The 7,720-nt window shown below is 40.5% G+C and overlaps 1 pseudogene; it reads left to right on the forward strand.

Annotated features, from left to right (window-relative positions):
- Positions 1–7,176: 7,176 nt before the first annotated feature.
- LOC102849212 lies at positions 7,177–7,693 on the forward strand (annotated as a pseudogene).
- The last annotated feature ends 27 nt before the right edge of the window (positions 7,694–7,720 follow it).

Genomic DNA, 7,720 nt, shown 5'->3' on the forward strand with positions numbered 1-7,720 from the left:
GGTGTGCTTTTGTGAAATCAGGTCTTTTTATATAGCTTTAATTAAATATGACAGTATTTGTAAAAGTGACATCTCAGAATGCCACTTGAAATAATTTTCAGTGGAAGTAAAATGCCAAAGCAAACTGGCTTAAACAATAAAGAAGATATTGGTTCCCATATTCAAAAGCCCAACAACTGGGTGGATTTCTGAGTTAACTTGTCAGCGGCGGTTGCTGCATCATCCTTCAACTTTCTTGGCTGTAACCTAACCCCACAGTGTCAGCGTCTCCCTCATGCTGAGTAACAGGATGGCTGCAACAATTCCAGGCTTCACATCAACTCCTGCCAGCATCCAAAAGAAAAGTGTCACTTCTGGAAGCTTGCCCAGAAGACTAGAGGAGAATTTTCCTTGAAGCCACCTCATTGGCTAAACGGGGGTCACATGCCTCATCCTGAACCATTACTGGGGAGGAGCTGGGATTGCCCCCAGGTCACCCAGGGCCACCCCTGCAGCTGGGCATGGTGTTAGCTTTCTCCAGGCTCCACGCTGGATGTGAAGAGCTGGATACATAAACATTAGAGTTATATAAGGAGGAAGAAAGGAGGGGTGTGTGGGGGATAGATCACCAACATTAGAATTTTAAATTATACAACTTAAATAGAAAAATAATAATCAATTTATCCTCTGGTTCCTGCAAGAGACAGAGACAGAAAATAGGAAATAAATAAACTTCTACAAGATCTTAATCATGAAATACTCTGTGAGGATCTCACTAGCTCTCCTTTGTAGATGAGTTGTTCTTTCATTTCTGTGGGTTTTTTGGGGGTTCCTCCCTCCTTTCTTTGCTGTTGTTATGGAACTTAGAATTTCATAAGCACTTCAGATTATTAAAGAAATGTACAGCTTTAATCAAGCACTAAACTTTTTTATAGCTCACTTTAGGGGGTCACAAAGGTTAAAGGCGATTTCTTCATAACAAAGGTTAAGAGATGCATTTCTTTCCATGTCCAGGAGGCTCATGCAGGGCTGAGGGTTTTTTATGTTTTTCAGTGGCCTTTAATATCTTTGAAATATGGCATAATTAGGAGCCTGAACCTTACTCTAACGTTTATAGCAGTACTTTGTCAAACTAGGTTCCGGATTATATACAAATTCTGACACTAGAGGGAGTGCATAATGTATTACAGAAAGAAGGAGCCCTTGCCTAATAAATCCGAGATAAAAATGCAGAGTAGCGTGATAAGACCTTCATTATGTGCTAACCTTCGAGCCCCGTCCCTCTCTTTCCCTCCAAAAAATAAAAAAATCACATCACTGGAGAGGTTTTACCTCCTGTTGTCTGGATTTGTAGGAAGTTGGTACATTCCTTGTAGAACTATAAAAAGAAATTATTTTTGCAGCTTTTGTATTCTTTCCTTTTTGTTGGGTGAGAGAAAGAGAAAGCAAGCATTTCCTGCATGCCACTAGGGGTTTGGACCAGTTCATTCAGGTTTGACCCTAGGGATACAAATGTATTTATAAGAATGGGTCAGGGATCTTATTAAAATGTGATTCTGATTCAGTACCTGGAGTGGAAATGCAAATTCTCAGTTAGAATTTAAACCAGAAGGAGCAGGTTGGGAACCCTGCCTGCAAGTATGGAGTGGTAAAATTAGAATTCCACCTGAGGCTTCTTTCTGTTTTAGACTTGGTTAATGTGCCTACTGATGTAATAATCTTGCTTTTAAATTGCAAACACCAGAGGTTTACTTGTTGCTGAGAAAATATTGGCTACTCACCCAATCTTTTAGTGCTCAGCTTCCTCCATCAGTCCCTTGTAAAAGGTATTGTGGCAATTAATTTGCAGCTAGTGTCAAATAATTAGCAAATCATATTTAAGGCATTTTTATCTCCTAATGTCAAAAATCTCCCATGTGCTAGCAAAGTAGAATGCTTAATGCCTGGAAATATGTAAATGGCTACAAATATGTCTTAGCTATTTACTTAGCAACAGTAACAACAAAAAGAACCTAGGTAAAAAGTGAATGATTGCTACCATAAGGTGAGACTCGACTATTCTTGAAAAATGTGATAATTGCCTTGTGCATTCATTATACATTCCACAATTATCTTAAATCCATTTGTACTGAAATAAATCTTTGCGCTAACAGTAAACTATCTCTTTAATGCAGATTAAAATTGGGAAAACTAAAAAGTAAGATCATTGTAATAAATCCTGTAGTCTACCCAGATGTATGAAATTATCCATGCAAAGGCAGCAGCCAGAACCACATCAGTCACTTAATAAAGATTAAAAAAAAAAACAAAAACAAAAACCAACCACATTTATGACCAGGGTATATTTGTCCAGACCAACTTTACAGAGTGACTTCTTCATTCTAATGATGTAATGGTGCCTGGGAAAGTCCATCCAGTTTTCAGATTTCCCCCTTCACCTATATTTGAAAAATAGCACCATCAAGGAAAGAATTATTTCAACTTTGTGATTTTATCTAATAGACCACTTTTTAAATTAATGTATATCATGTAGAACACATTGGAATTGTGCCCAATGTTTGGATGAACTCTAAATGATGTGCTGTGATACACACATCAGTGATGACAGATGGAGAGGTAGTAGAATCTATGACTTACAGTCTGTGATGTTTGTGTGTGATTTCCAGGAGACTCTCACCTTTGAATTTCCCTACATTTGTTTTTCTGGGGTTTAGATTTGCTCTATCCCTCTCTTTGTCAGTTTATCACATTGTGATGGCTTGTATGTTGCTATAATGCTATAAGCTCTGCCACCACTACTTCAAATTTCCACAAAGTCAACTGTACTGACAGATTTCAGCAGCACTTCTAGGCTAAGAAAGAGTAAGAAGAAAAGTCTGGCAATCAACTTTCACAGCTTGCCAACAAAAATCCTGTGGATTGCAATAGAATGCTGGGTGATAATAGTGCTAGAAGGTAAGTCACCTAAGTCAGAGACATTCAGGGCACAACAATGGACGTGAGCACATCAACCATCAGGAAGACTGTGCAGGACCAGGTAATGTTTTGTTCTTTTGTAGAGGCATTGCCAAGACTCACAGCCCAAATGTCATCAGTTGGCAAAAACTTTGTCATTTGAGTGCATGCACAGAACTCACAATGTTACCTGTGTCACCCCTTGACTGTCCTGCACTTGTTACATCCTACTAGCAAGACTTTCCCCCTCCCCGGATGAGTACAGCAAATCTTTATCATTTTCTATGGAATTTGAAGTACTAAGTTTCTACACGTTAGTTAGATGTTATTTATCTTTATTTCACAACTAAAATGTGTTTTCTGTTCTCATTCATTTCTTTATAAAAATTGGTTAGGTGTCATGGGTTGAGATTAAATGAATGATCATTTCTTCCACTAAAATGAATAAAAATAGTTTTAAACTTAACACCTTTCAGGAATGGATTAAAAGTGATTGATAAAAGATAACTGTACAGTGGCACATAAAACACTGCATTGATCAAGTCCAGTAAACTCGGCGGTTGTCCTAGGCTCCATTGAGGAGCAAGTGGTGACTCTTAAGATCAGACTCAATACACACTTCTCAGTGACAGAAGCTCAATACACCTGGTGGTTTTCAGAGTCTCTGTTTTGGTGAAGTGAGCTTGCTTCAGGGAAGGAAAAGATATCTCTTTTCTGAACCTGTAGATAGTAATTGTATCACCTGAAAATCTCCATAGATCTCTCTAGTGATCCTTTACATTTACTGTTTAATTTTCTCTTTTTATAAAAAGTAGACTGCAACCTTATTGGTGTTCTAAATCTACTTGACAGTTAAGATCAAATATTAGACTTGTTTTTTAGTATCTGCTTAGAAAACTCAATCATGTGGTATTTTTTGCATGCACAAATGTCTACATTTCTCCCATGTGGTATCTAACTATTAAGATTTCTTATGCTCTATGTGTAAGTTTGAAACAATTTATGAAAAATTCTCTAAGAAGAGTTAGGCTTAAAACACACACACACACACACACACACACACACACACACACACACCAGTCTGGCCTGATCTTTTTATCCCCGGTTCTTCAGATTGTAAGAAATAGATTTTTCTAAGTCATAGAATTCAAGTTGATCCATCTTCAGGGCAAAAGTGCAAGAATCTCAAGTTGACTCAAAGGAGACATAAACTGTTGGCTGACATAACAAATCGCAGAGCATCAGCACCGAAGAAATGTGCAAGCAAATAGGATGATGTGAATGGAGGGGAGTCATAAAAGAAGTGATAAGACTTGGGTGCTGTCCTGTAAAACGGTTCACCTTATAATACTCAGCCAATGAGGAACCAGAGGAGGGACTCACTAAATAGAGAATACAAAGCTTGCAGCAGACTGAGATGGAGAGCTGGCCTGCTCCTTTTTTTGTGCTTGGGCATCTGATTTTGCAAAATCACTCAATAAAGACTTGCTCTTCTTAAGGTGGACTTGGATTGGATTTCTCAATCATTTACTGGGCTAACACTCAGAACAACTTATTTGGTCACCTCATAAGGCATAAGGTAGTTCCCTTCAACACTTCTTCTTTCCAGACATCCATCTGGGAAAGGTCATAGTCAGGGGTAGTACCGACCCACCAGTTATCAAGAGGAACCAAGACAGGGCACAGGTTTTCTACAACATTGCTCACATAAGGACCCAAAACCATAGTATACTAAATGTAAAAGCAAACCCAAGGCCATTGAGTTGATTCTGACTCATAGTAAACTTGAAGGACAGTGTGGAACTGCCCCATGATGTTTTCAAGGCCACAAGTCTGTTTGTTCTTGTTGTTGTTGTTACATGCCATCGAGTCACTTGCGACTAATAGTGACCCTATGTACAACAGCCCTAAACTCTGCTCTGCCCTGTGCCAATCGCACTGTCTCTGATACACACATCCCAATTACCCCAGTCACTGAATCAATCCACCTCATAGAGGGCCTTCCCCTCCTGCGCTGTCCCTCCATCCTCCCAAGCATGATGTTCCTCTCCAAGGACGGGTCTCTCCTTACATGTCAAACGAAGCCTCAGAATCCTTGCCTCCAAGAAGCAGCCCAGTTTAACCCTCTCCAGGATGAATGTATTTGTTTTCCTAGCAGTCCATGGTACACTCAATACTCTTCTCCAGCACCACAGGTCATAGGTATCTATTCTCCTTCTATCCTCCTTAGTCATTGCCCAACTCTCTGATTCATAACAAGTGATTGTTAAGACCATGGCCTGTATCAGATGCACCTCAATCTCCAGAGAAACAACATTGCTATTTAGTACTTTGGAAAGGTCCCTAACAGCAGACTTTCCCATCAAAATATGTCCTTTAATTTTCTGCTGGTGCCAAGAGTGTTGACTGTGGAGCCAAGCAAACTAAAGCTGTGAACAATGTCAGTCTCTTCACCACCCACCTTGATGCTGCTGATTGGTCCAGTGGTGAGAATCTTTGTCTTCTTGACATGAGCCTTAATCCATATTAGAGGCTGCAGTCCTTGACCCTCTGCAGCAAGAGCTTCACGTCCTCCTCAGTTTCAGCAAGCAGGGTTGTGTCATCTGCATAACGCAGATTGTTGACAGATCTTTCACCAATCCTGACTCCACATTTCTCCTCATAGAGCCCAGCCTCCTGGATAATCTGTTCTGCACACAAGTTGAAAAGGTATGGAGACAGGACACATCCCTGGCATATGCCCTTCCCAATTTTGAAACATGCAGTGTTTCCTTGCTCTGTTCTGATGACTGCCTCTTGTTCCAAGTATAAGTTTTGCATAAGCACAATCAAGCTCTTGGATTTCTATTCTTCTCAGAGTCAACCATAGTTTGTTATACTCCACACAGTCAAATGCCTTTGCATAATCAATGAAACACAGTTAGACATTCCTCTGGTATTCCCTGCTTTCAGCTAAGATCCGTCTAACATTAGCTACAATATCCCTAGTACCACGACCCCTTCCTAACCCAGTCTGGACTTCTGGCAGTTCTATGCTGATGTGCTGGTCCAGTCGTTTTTGGATAATCTTCATTAGAATCTTGCTTGCATGTGAAATCAGTGATATTGTTCTATAGTTTCCACACTCTGTTGGGTCACCCTTCTTTGGGATGGGGACAAATATAGATCTCTTCCAGTCAATTGGCCAAGTGGTTGTTCTCCAGATTTCTTGGCACAACTTGATGAGCACATCCAGACCAGCATCTACTAGCTTGGCACAACTATAATGAAGCAAATTTTTCCACCTTTCTCCTGAGCAGCTGGTACGTTTGGACCACTGACCCTTTGGTTATGCTTTTATCACAGGACACTGATGAACTTGGTGTTAGGAGCCATTGAGTTGTGTACAACTCATAACAACCCTAAAACAACAGATCTGAACCCTGTCCATCCTGTGCCAACTTCACAATCTCTTCCACGGTTGAGCTCATTGTTGTAGTCACTGTGATGAACTAGATTCCTCAAGAGGCTGAAAATGGTTTTTATTAGGTAAACTCTGTGAACAATGGTTGCTTGAAATGTTTAGAAAAACAATACCATTTTCAAAACAAATCTATATTCTTTATGTATCTATCCAGGATGATGTCTGCAAGGGAAGGAGTTAAAAGAAATACAACTCAATTGGTTTGCCCATGAAAAATTAATCAATAGAATGAAAGAATGTTTGGATTAATGTAGAAAGATGTTTACAATATACCACTGAACTTAAAATAAGGAAGTCTTAACACAATAGTTGGGTTTTTGTTAGAGAAAAAATATGGATGTTTGGAAGGGTATATAACATAAGAAGAGAAAAAAGAGATTCTCAATTGGAAAATTACAGGTATTTTTTTTGTCAATTTCTTCCTGCTTGTATGTATTTTTAAAGTTTTTTTTCTACAGTGAATATATGTTGTTTAGTTTTTTAAATGTCTACACTTACAAATTTCCAATAGAAATCAATAGCTTGATATCCCTTCACAGCAAATATTAGAGCCATGACTATCAGCTATGAGTTTTTGTAGAAACAGCTGAATAAAACAACATATTAAAAATGAGCCCTGATCCACCTTGCAGAAAGGTTAGGAACACCAACCGATTAAGTCAGAACCTTACAGGAGGGCTGTGACTGTGAAGGGGCAGTTACTATATTGTTGTTTTAAGATTTTCAGCTCTTTCTCTTCCAGTCGCTGGCACTCTGGGAGCTGCGGCAACGGTGCAGACATGGCCAAGTCCAAGAACCACACCACACACAACCAGTCCCGGAAATGGCACAGAAATGATATCAAGAAACCAAGATGACAACGATATGAGTCTCTTAAGGGGGTAGACCCAAATTCCTGAGGAACATGTGCTTTGCCAAGAAGCACAACAAGGGCCTGAAGAAGACGCAGGCCAACAATGCCAAGGCCATGGATGAACGTGCTGAGGCTCTGAAGGCTCTTGTCAAGCCCAAAGAGGTCAAGCCCAGGATCCCAAGGGGTGTCAACTGCAAGCTCAGCCAACTCACCTACATCGCCCATCCCAGGCTTGGGAAGCGTGCTTGGGCCCGCATTCCCAAGGGGCTCAGGCTTAACTGGCCAAAATCCAAAGCCAAGGCTGACATTAAGGCCGAAGCTCCAGCAAAGTCCTCAAGGTGCCAGCCAAAGCTGCAGCCCAGGCGCCATCTAAGGCCTCAACACAGGCTCCTGCTCCAAGCCAGGCTCCCAAAGGTGCCCAAGCCCCTGCAAAGGCTCCATAATTGAGTTCTCCATCTGAGGACAGAAGG

The sequence above is a fragment of the Elephantulus edwardii genome, unplaced genomic scaffold (assembly GCF_000299155.1).
Source record: "Elephantulus edwardii isolate Elephantulus edwardi_28Jun2011 unplaced genomic scaffold, EleEdw1.0 scaffold00405, whole genome shotgun sequence".
NCBI lineage: Eukaryota > Metazoa > Chordata > Mammalia > Macroscelidea > Macroscelididae > Elephantulus > Elephantulus edwardii.